The sequence below is a fragment of the Cavia porcellus genome, unplaced genomic scaffold, assembly GCF_034190915.1.
Source record: "Cavia porcellus strain 051 isolate PalLab524CR breed Dunkin Hartley unplaced genomic scaffold, mCavPor4.1 scaffold_8, whole genome shotgun sequence".
Taxonomy (NCBI): Eukaryota; Metazoa; Chordata; class Mammalia; order Rodentia; family Caviidae; genus Cavia; species Cavia porcellus.
Window position 1 is genome coordinate 94,521,042 of NW_026947491.1, and position 10,339 is coordinate 94,531,380.

The following is a 10,339-nucleotide window of genomic DNA, read 5'->3' on the forward strand; positions in this document are numbered from 1 at the left end:
ACGTGGCATTCCTGAAAAGATAACACCACAGCAACAGACAGCAGGCCCGTGGCCAGCAGGGGTCAGAGAAGGGCATCTGTGACCTCCAAGGACAGCAGCTGGAGCTGCAGGACTGCTGGGGTCTTCTCTGCATGGCAGCAGCTGTGTGAATCAATACTTGTGCTCAGTCACGGAATGTACACCCAGAGTCGACTTTACCACGTGACAGTGTAAAAATAAACTCAATGGAAAGAGCAGTCAAGCCGTGTAGGCCCCTCCTTAAAACCTCCAGTTGGAAGAGACGCCAACCCCTCCACAGCTGATGCAGCAGGCTCGGCTTCGGGGGCGCCCCAGACCCCATCCATACCTGCTTTCCTGAGGCGGCTCGCTGTCCCCTCTGCCTTTCTCCAAAATTTCCACAACCCACTCTAAGCTTCGTGGCTCCGCTCCAAATCAGCTCGTCACGGAGAGCTTCTCTAACTGGCTGTCGCACCGTGGCCTCTTCCTGTCACGTCTTCCAGCACACTCATCGCTGAGTGGCACTGCTCTACATTGGGTCTGTGGCTTTCAGGCTGTAAGACCCGGGATGGGAGGGACCCTGTCCACGCTGCTCACCAGCGGGCTTCCCCGTCCAGAATGCCAAGCAGGGGACTGCGTAAGCAGGTGAGGAACGAGGGAGGGAATAAACCCACGACACCACCGCTCAGCCTGGAGCTGCGACGTTAGCTCCCGTGTTTCTTCAGCTCACCCGGCACAGCCTCTGCCCACTCCGCCCCTGAGTAGAGCAGCCCCGGCTCGGAATATTCCACGTACAGCCTGCAGCTCAATGCCCTTTCCAAGCGCAGCCTCCTGGAGCCAGGGAGGCGAGGGACACGGAACAAGCTCTGCCTCGGGAGGGTCCCATGGGCCTGCCAGCCAGCTGAGGTGCCACTGCCTTGCAAGGGAGCTGGGGGAGAGGAAAGCTCACGAGGCCGCCTGCAGTGCCTTTCCATGGAGCACGATGACCGAGCACCTGTAGGCCCCAGGGACGCTGAGCAGGCCCTCAGTCAATGCCCGGGCAGCCTGCAGGCCAGTCCTCGGAATCCCCTTTTCATGAGCAATGACACTGAACACAGGCTCAGGGACAGAGCCAGTGACGGGAACATCCAGTATTTTAGGTCAGCACGGCTCCAGCCCCACCCTTCTCCACGGAGGTAGGACACACCCTCTCCGATTGGAGGAGCTCTCAGAGAGCGGCAGAGACAAGCCAGGGAGAGCAAGGTGCCCTCACCTTCCAGCCACCATCCACGCAGCCCTGCCCTGTGACACTGCTGGCCCAGAGGCGTCCATAATCTCCAGCTCCTTCCCCTACAGGGTCACTTGAAATGCTGTGACACATGCACCGGGATGAGAGCTGTTCAGGCTCAGAAACTCTGCCACAGGGAGACGGCCAGGCCAGCAGGTGCCAAGGCAGCCCCGCAGAGGCAGGGCAAGGGGGGACCCCGACAGCGGCAGGTGGAGCCGCTCCCCTATTCCTTCAGTCTTCTGCACATCAGGAGCACGGCACCCACCTCTCAGGGCCACGTGCATAGAAACCGCGCCCAGTGCATTCGGGGAATGAGTAGTGCCAGGGTATTTTCAGCTGTACGCGATTTTCACACCATACTCCGAAGATCTAGAACCCGAAGAGCCATCAGGCGCAGCCCTGGGCACGCTGGCTTCCTCTCATTTACTCTTCTTGTGAATAAGCAAGAAATCTGAGACCTGGCAGGGAAGTGAAGGCTGCAAAGTTCCCCTCTGCCACTTCGACAGCGAGCGCGTGGCAGGGCCTCCCCTCTGCGGCTCCGGGGCCAGCACTGCTTCCCCGGCTCACCCAGAGCTGCCCGGTGACCTCCACCCACCACTGCCAGCCTTGGTTCCAGCCCTGCAGAGTGACGACAGCGCTTCTTCCCTAGGACAGGCATCTGAGCGCCCAAAGCCCCGTGCTGGGGTGATCCTTCCCAGATGTTCGAAGAGTTAGGTACCAGCACCGGGCTTTCAAGGAATGACCTGATGGTCTTTATTTCTGGGTCACTATTTCTGCCAAGCCTAAAGACCGACATCCACTCCCCATCACACAGCTTCAGCAATTAATCAAACCAGCACTTCCATTGCGGCATCCTGAAAACATGCACCTCAGCCGGGGAGACAAAGACCAGAACCCAAGTGCCGTGCAGCCAGCGCACTTATGGTGGCACAGACGAGGTGCCAGCCACTCATGGGGTGAGACACGGGGTCCCAGCCCACTTCCTGGGAGGCCCCACGTCAGACCCCGCTTCCCCCAGCCCCCTCTGGGAAAATGGCCAGGTCTCACTCTTGGTGGCTAGCTGCCCTCCACATCTCTGACAGGTGCTACGATGTCCCCGATGTCCTCCCTAGCCTCCTGCACCCCAAAGTGCCCTGGAGGTAGGGGTAACTAAATTCAGGTCACCTCAAAGTTCTCAAAGGGATGGTTTTTAAAATTCATAATAACAATACCATTTCACATTCCCAACACAAGGGACTTGGTCTCCATTTCTTGCCATATTCCAACTTCCTGGATGACATGAAAAACCCCCCATTTCTCAGCTCCACATGGAGGAGCCGGGTCCAAAGGTCCGCAGGGCCCCTCCCAAGCCGGGCACACTGACCTGCAGCCGTCCAGACAGTGAACCGGTGAGCCGCACTGATCCGGTCTCAGAGCCAGCGCATGATTTCCAGTACAAAGAGGTGCGTGTGAGGAGGTAAGGCAGACCCGGGCTCCAGGCCAAGTGCCACAGGGTCTTGGCTTTGCTGCCACCCAGAATGTCATCTGCATGGCTTGCACACCAGCATGAGCATTTCCCAGGAGGGTGATCCCCAGTCCCCGGCGAGTCACTCAGCCACCACCAGCCTTGGTTCTCACCTCTACAGAGTGGAGCAAACTTTGGCCCTCCTAGGAGTGTGGGGGAGAGCCGTGGTTAAAGGGGATGTGACCCGCGGGCACCCAGGGCACACGGCTGCATGCCTCTCTATTCAAGCATCCGTAGACCTCAAATCCACTCACTTACCAGCCTCTGATTCCCAAACTCATCACATGCCAAAGCAGACGGCCAGAGCTGCAGAGGCTCGGAAAACCAGCCCCTCCAACTTCCTGCCTCTACAACCTACAATGAGGACTCAGGACCTGCGTGCTCTTCCATGGCCAAGCCTGGCCTGAAGCACTGGTAGCGGAGGCCAAGGGTCACACAAGACGCAGAAAGCACGCTATGTATGCTCCATTGTCCCCAAAGAATTCACCCCCACTACACACACATATCACCCAGCTCTGAAAAACCACCATTGCAGACCTTTTTCTTTATGTCAATTTTAGCGAGTCACAGAAGAGAGGTGACGGGCACAGCCTGTCCATAACTGCAAGGACCCTCTGAGTTTCCTGTGACACACAGGCCAGCCTGCCTTCGTGCAGCCATTCCCAGGGGCTCGGTGCCCACGTCCACCCCAGTGTGCTGGCACGGGGCCTTTTTTGAACAAGGGAGAAGCTTCAGGTGCGGCAATCGCCCACAGCTCACTGAACACCAGGGAGAAAACCCCCACTGCAGTGCTGCCCACCCAAGAGGACCCCTTGCCCCACCAGAGCCCCAGCCTGCACCACTTGGGAAAGGGCGGGATTTGACAGCTCAAAGGTCAGGGACTCCCTCCAACATGACCAAAATGCCAGAGGCCATTCAGGAATTTCTGGCGAAGCCTCAGCCCAGAGCACCTGAGACCCAGCACCAAGGCCCAGTCCAGACAATGTAAGGAGGGGCCTGGTTTGTGGATGGCTCCGGAGACCCCCGACCAGCCACGCTGGCTGCCTCCCAGTAGTGCAGAGCCCCGGAGCTGGCATTTCTCTTCAGGGTGCCCTGACAGCCAGCTGCACCGGAACATTCTGCCCGCAGCTCCTCCCGAGCATCTGCCGGAACCTGGAGGGTCCCAACTCAAGCTTCACAGCCTCACAGTGTGTGCTGAGCCTGACACCAGAGAGGGAAGCCACAGGCCCAGAGCCACCCTGACCACCCTCAGCCTAGGGCTGTTTTGCAGCCTGTGCCAGCCTCCCACGAACCCTGGGCTCACCTCCCAGCTCTGAAGGTTCCACCAGGAGGGATGACACGCAGCAGCAGGTGGCAGCTCAGTGATTCATCAGGGGGACCTGGCACTGTGGCCATCCCAGGTGGCAGGAACTTTGAAAGGGCTCCCTTTTCTCTGAAGATTGCTCCTCCTCCTCCCCCTCCTCCTCCACTAGCTCAGCCTCCGCCTCCCCTCCTCCTCCCCCTCCCCCTCCTCTGTAGTACTACAGGGACACGTGCTTTGTGCTCTGCTTGGAGGAGGAGAGCGTGGCAGTTTATTGGAAGGAGAAAAGAACAGTCTGCTGTGCCCTGCTCCACACTCACACCTAGCAGAAGACAGCTGAGGAGAGAGAGAGAGAGAGGTGCCAGGGAATGATTAACTCTTGTGCTCCAGCTCAGCAGCAAGGGAAACAATACACTTAACCAATGGAGTGCCAGCTCAAGACATTACATCATCTACCAGCACCCTCATTGGCTAAGAATTCCTAGAAGGAGAAATTCTGCGTGCAGGTGCTTAACCATTTCACCATCACAGCAAAGGGGACCTGCTTTGCACCGGTGGGTCCTGAACTCGCTCTAATCAGAAGCAGCCAGGGTGCTTTCTGGACATGGAGAGTGTCAGCTCCAGCCAGACCTTCAGAGGGCAGCACTGGTGATCCAAACAGCGCGCTCAGAACCTCCTCCTCACCGCACCCAGCTCTTCACCGCTTACAGGGATTTCCTGCTCCGAGCTGTGGGCATCACTGACCCCGCGCCACAAGTGTAAGAGGCAGGCTCGGCTCTCAGTGCTTCCAGGGTTATAGAAAATGCAGGTGCTCTCCACCAGCTGGAAAGTGCAGTGAGCCGAGAAGGGCTGGGGATAAAACGGAGAGTTCCCAGAGGAGCAACCACCCGCCCTCTGCTTCAGCGCAGATCTCTGAGGGTGGGGTCACCATCGCTGTCCCCACACCTGGGACAGCTGTCCCTGCCCTGAACCTCAGGCCCTGATCTGTGGGTTGCAGGTGCATCTTTGCCGGCCAAGACCCTGGGATTAGAGCCACACCTGCCTTCCTACCAGCAGATGCCCAACTCAGCACCGACGGTGAGGGAGAGAGTGGGCGAGGCACTTGCGGCGGGTTCGAGGGGGACAGGGAGGCCCGGAGGCCCACAAGAGAAACCACCTGACCTTGGGGACACGGCACCTACATATTAAAGAAAGCCCAGCCCTGTGCGCTGCACTGTCTGTCCGCAGGATCATCTGTGCTCCTGACCGCGGACACCCAGGGCTGCCGGCACCGCCGGGCATGTAGCCGGTGCCTGACTGCGCACAGCTGCTGGTTGGGCACACAGGAAGAAGGGTTTCGGCTTCCTACCAGGCACGCAGCCTACGCCCCAGCAATGTCCTCCATTAAGGGAAAGGTGCTCCCATCCAACCAATCTTTTGTTTTTTCAAAGTGAGGCGATAACTACGTAGCTCAAAGACATATTCAGTGGCATTTAGTAGCTTTACGACATGCGCACCCACCACCTCTGTCTAAATCATCTTCATCACCCCGAAAGGAGACCACACCCTATGACCCTTTCCCCAGCACCTGGCAGGCACCGCACCTCTGTGGATTTCATACTCCGGGTACCTCTCAGGAAGGCAGCCCACAACACGCCATCTTTCATGTCTGACTTCTTCCACTCACGTCTTCACATACTGTTTCCAAGATTTATGCAAGTTGTAGCACGTATTCGCACTCTTCTTTTTATGGCTGAGTAATATTCCATTATAAGTAACACAAACCCCACTCACCCGCTGTGGACGTTGGGCATCTCCCTAGTCTTACACTATCAGCCTGGCTGTCATGCTTGAGCCCTCTTTCCTGTATCCCCTCCACCTAACGCACCAGCAAGTCTTGCCCAGTTGGCATCCAAGATATAGTTCGAATCCCTCTGCTCTTAGCACTCTGCCATCTCTAGCCCAGGTATCCACATCTCTCTCGCCAGCTTCCAGCTGGTGCCAGGAACCAGTTCCCTCCACTCTGCAGGCCGCCTTCCCCCTTGCACCTGGTGCTCCTTCATATTTCCTGAGCACCATTCCTGCTGGACTTTCCCTCCAAGAGGCGCAAAAGAAAACAACAGATGCCATCAGTCCCTGCAGGCCTAAGAGCCTCCCATGACTTCATCGCCCTCTGCATAAAAGCCAGCTAGGCACGGCCTGTGGGGCCATCAACTCCGACTCCCCTGGCTGCCCTGCAGGACTGCCCAGCGGGCTCCTCTCAGCGTGGGCTCCGCTCCTCCACCTTGGGCTCCTGAGCATCCTGACCTGGCTGGGCCTCACGTCTTAGCGTACACATTGCTCCTCTGAGTGACCGTGCCCGACTGCCATGCCACACATGGCTTTCACCTCACTGCCTGAGAAGTCTGCGCCTGACACAGGATTCCACGCTGCTCTAGGGAGGAAGCCACGCAGGATCCCTGCAGCATAAGCAGGATCCCAAGGAGGTGGGAACAGAACTGAGGCACAGGAACGCGTCTACTGGGCCAAGAGCCTGCCGCTTCCCACGGAACCCCGGCTGTGCCACACCATGCGCCACCCTTCATCTGCCTCGCCAGAATCATAGGAGTTCACATCCACCTCCGTCTCCCCTTGCTGAGGAGCTGGGTCCTGGCACCTAGGACAGCCCCTCCCCTCCCGGTGGCTCTCAACACGCATCCTCTGGACTCCTAAGTGGATGAATGAATGAGGTACTGATTGACTAACTCGGCAGTGAAGGCACTCTGTGAAGTACAACAATCACATACTTGTGGCCGATTGCTGTTATCACTGTTGTTTTGTGATAAAATGACTTAAAGTCTGCTGAATTTTTGGAAGATGAGTTGATGGTAACCTGGAGTCTCACCAGACAAACAGGAGAGAAAGCAAACCCGTAGCTGGCACGTGGGAACAGCACCCAGGGCTCCCTGCAGCTCTGGAGACCACGGCCTCCTGACCACTGCTGATTCACTCAGCCCCGAAGACTGGACTCCAGGAGTCTTTTTCAGATGCAGTAAACACAGGGAGGTGAAAGACCCGCGCCGTGCAGCAGCTGTGAGACAGCTCGGTGCCGTTTATGCTGAAGGCCACTCTGAAGGGAGGGAGCTGGATGCTCCAGGACAGCTCTGAGCCACCTCCAAGACCAAACGGCTGCGTCCCCTGTGCAGCTGCAGGGCCAAGAGTTTCAGGACTCACAGCTCAGGGATCATACTCAGGGCTCACTATTGGCTCTGTCCAGGAGAAGTCCTGCTGGACACTGAAGTTCTGTGGCCTCTCTGGGGGCATTTGAAGCCTGGCCTCCCTCACTTAGAGAAGGGCTGAATCCTTCTTATGCTGCATCATGGACCAGATTCTCTCTTTGCCCTCTTGTTCGAGAAGGATAACCTCCTCAAGACCCTCTGTGCCCTCGCAGCCTCTCTGAGCTGTCCACTGGAGTAGCTGACCTCTGGGGGGGGGTGGGCTTAAATCACGATTTCCTTTTAAATCAGAGAACAGAAGTTTGGAAGGTTGGCCGGGTCTGCCAGGCCCAGAGCTAAACTTGCTTTCTGGCCCAGCTTCCCAAAGACACCTGTTTCTCTATTACAGGGGTCTGCACACCATGTGTCTCCCACCACCCACAGGGACTGAGCCCCAAGGGCCAGGAGATAAGAGGAGCCCAGGGGAGCCCAGGTCAGACCCTGGCAACAAAATCGAGGTCACAGGGCTCAAAAACAACATAAGGCTGGCGTGCTGTCACATGGGCCACACTGCACTGCCTGAATGCAGACGCGGAGCAGGAACATCTACAGCCCAGTCCCCAAAGCCTCGCTTCTCAAGTCCAGGGCCGGATCCGGATCAGGGCGCTTCACACTGCTCCTTCCCCCAGGACAAAGTTGCCGGCGCCCGAGGCTGCACGTTAAGGTTGCGCACACCCCATTGGGCACCAGAGCACTCCATCCTGTCCTCCTCACCTGATGCAAGGCGGTATCCGGTGCCAGGGGAGAGTACTGGACTTTTGCCCTGAGAATGAAAATTTCCCTATCAGCCCACACCCCTCCGACCCCCAGTCTGCAGCCAGGAGCGTGCCCACTCCCTCTGCGTCCCCGCGGGATCGTCTGCCTTCGAGCCCTCGGCCCCGTGTGAGCCTGCACTTCGTCTTCAGATCTCAGAGCTTGGCAGGCACCCCGAGAAGCAGGACGAACCCAGGGGTTGGCAGTCCGGCTCCGACCCGGCCCAGGGCAGCAAGTCCAGGCTCGGTGGTTTGGCCCGAGCTGCAGGGCCAGGCAGTAGCTCGCCGGCTCTCAAGGACGCTGCAGCAGCTCGGGGAGGGCGGGGACCCCGAACTCCGAGGCCCATGGGGTCGGCTCGGCCGCGCCGCGACTTACCGTGCAGCCCAGGTCCGACGCGGTGCCACGTCGCGCTGCGCCCGCTAGCCGCTCTGCAGCCGGCTGGGATCCGGGCAGGTTTGGGCTCTGGGCGCGCCGGCTCCGCCCCTCCGCAGCTCCGCGCACCCCTGTTGGTTCTGGCAACAAGGCCCCGCCCCAGGCGCTCCGCCTGCCTCTCCTGGGCCGGCCCCTCCTTCAGCCCACCCCAAACCCCGTCCCGGTCCACGCCCAGCTCCCCGAGCCGTGGTTCTCATTGGCTCGGAGGCCAGGCCCCGCCCCCACACGCCCCGCCCCGCAGGCTCACCTCTGCCGCAGGCAGTTTAGCTCCAGACTGCCTGGTGGCCGGTGATGCAATACTTCTCCATCCCAGGAGCTCAGGCCCCACAGGGAGTGAGAGGAGTGCAGGGCCCCAGATGCCAGCTTGGAGAAGTTACCTGCGGGCCTCAGGAGGCGCCTCCACGGCCAGCAGGCAGCCACGTGTCTTCCAGGTGCCTGCGAGGAGACCACACACGCAGGCCACATGGGATGATGGGCAGGGGGAGCTCAGCGGGAAGGAGAACAACCCCCCCCACCCCCGGTCAGGCTGCTGAGGGCGGGTGCAAAGGGTGACTTCACCCTGGAGGGCTGCAGTCACTGCTGTGCGCGGTGTCCGTCAGGCCCCAGTGATGTGAAGGTGGAGACTGGGACGTGGAACTCCAGGCTGGAGGGATCTAGCAACCCAAATGGAGGCAGAGCTGGAACCCAGCCCAGGATGGCCAGTGTCAGGAGCAAGCAGACAAGGACTGAGCAAGCTAGGCCCCTGCAGGGCCCCTGACTTTCAGGTGGCTGGGACAGCTGGCCTAGGAGGAGAGGTTTGTGTTGCCTCATTGTGTGGGAAGGCTTAGTCACTGCATGGCTCCAAAGCAGTAAGGCAGGGTGTTTCCACCACAGGGTCTGGTGGAGCAAACCTGCTCACATCATGGTGGGAAGGAAGCAAGGTAAGAGCCGAGGAGGGAGGCAAACCCTTCCGAGTCAGACCCAATGACCTGTCTCTTCCCACCAGACTTCCCCCCAACAGCAAGGCAGCTGCAGCACCCACGGGCCAGTCCTCTTGCCAGAGCCCTGCTCTATGAGTGCAGGTCTTGGGGGGCATCCTTCACACGAACCATAGCAGGCTCCAAGACACGGTGGCATGGCAGGGCCACTGCTCGTAGGCCCTGCAAAACAGCAAGAGCCAGCAGTGCAAAAAGAAACACCACGCCTGCTTCCTGCCCTTACACTGTGTGCTGGCTCCACCCCTGGTACAGGCGCAGTTGCCTGTACCAAGATGGGAAGCTCCTGCCCAGCATTTTCTGCCTGCTGCGCCACTTCAGGAACTAGCTGAGGATCACACCCTCCGTGACTGGCCAGCTGGGTGTTGGAACACCAGGGGACGCTGGCAGGGTCTGACCGAGCTGGAAGGGTGCGGCAGACAGGTGTGCACACCTGCTGGGCGTGAGCAGTGCTCAGCACCTAAGGTGTTACGGTTTATGTTCAGGTGCCCCACAAAGCCTCGGGGAGTAATTGTTGGGGCTGAATCCTGGTTCATGATTGGCTCATTGTCTAGCAGGGAGTGTGTTGTGAGTGCTGCACCCCCAGGGGTGGGACCAGCACACAGGGTCAGGGCAAAAAGAGGCGTGGTGTTTTCTTTTTGCACTGCTGGCTCTTGCTGTTTTGCAGGGGCCAGGAACAGTGGCTCTGCCGTGCCACCGTGTCTTGGAGTCAGCTGAGTATGGACTAAAACCTCCAAGATTGTAAGAAATAAACCTTCTCTTCCCTAAGTTTGGGCATCAGGTATTTTGTCTCAACAATGACAGAGAAGTAACTAACACAGAAAGCTTTCCTCTGTGGGAGTGTGGGCCCAGAGATGCCAGTGTTCTGACCTTTTTGAA

General features: G+C 58.8%; 1 protein-coding gene across 5 annotated transcripts in view; it reads right to left on the minus strand.

Annotated features, from left to right (window-relative positions):
- The window catches only part of Syn3 (synapsin III), a 288,914-nt gene extending 280,359 nt beyond the window's left edge, over positions 1-8,555 (minus strand). Inside the window, exon 1 of one of the 5 annotated variants that reach the window (XM_023561243.2) lies at positions 8,430-8,555. The gene's annotated coding sequence lies outside the window, so the exon portion shown is untranslated. Of the gene's footprint in view, positions 1-346; positions 701-4,071; positions 4,220-8,429 lie in introns of those variants that run through there. The other 4 variants (XM_063255545.1, XM_005000137.4, XM_063255544.1 and 1 more) reach the window with 4 other exon arrangements.
- Between the last annotated feature and the right edge of the window lie 1,784 nt (positions 8,556-10,339).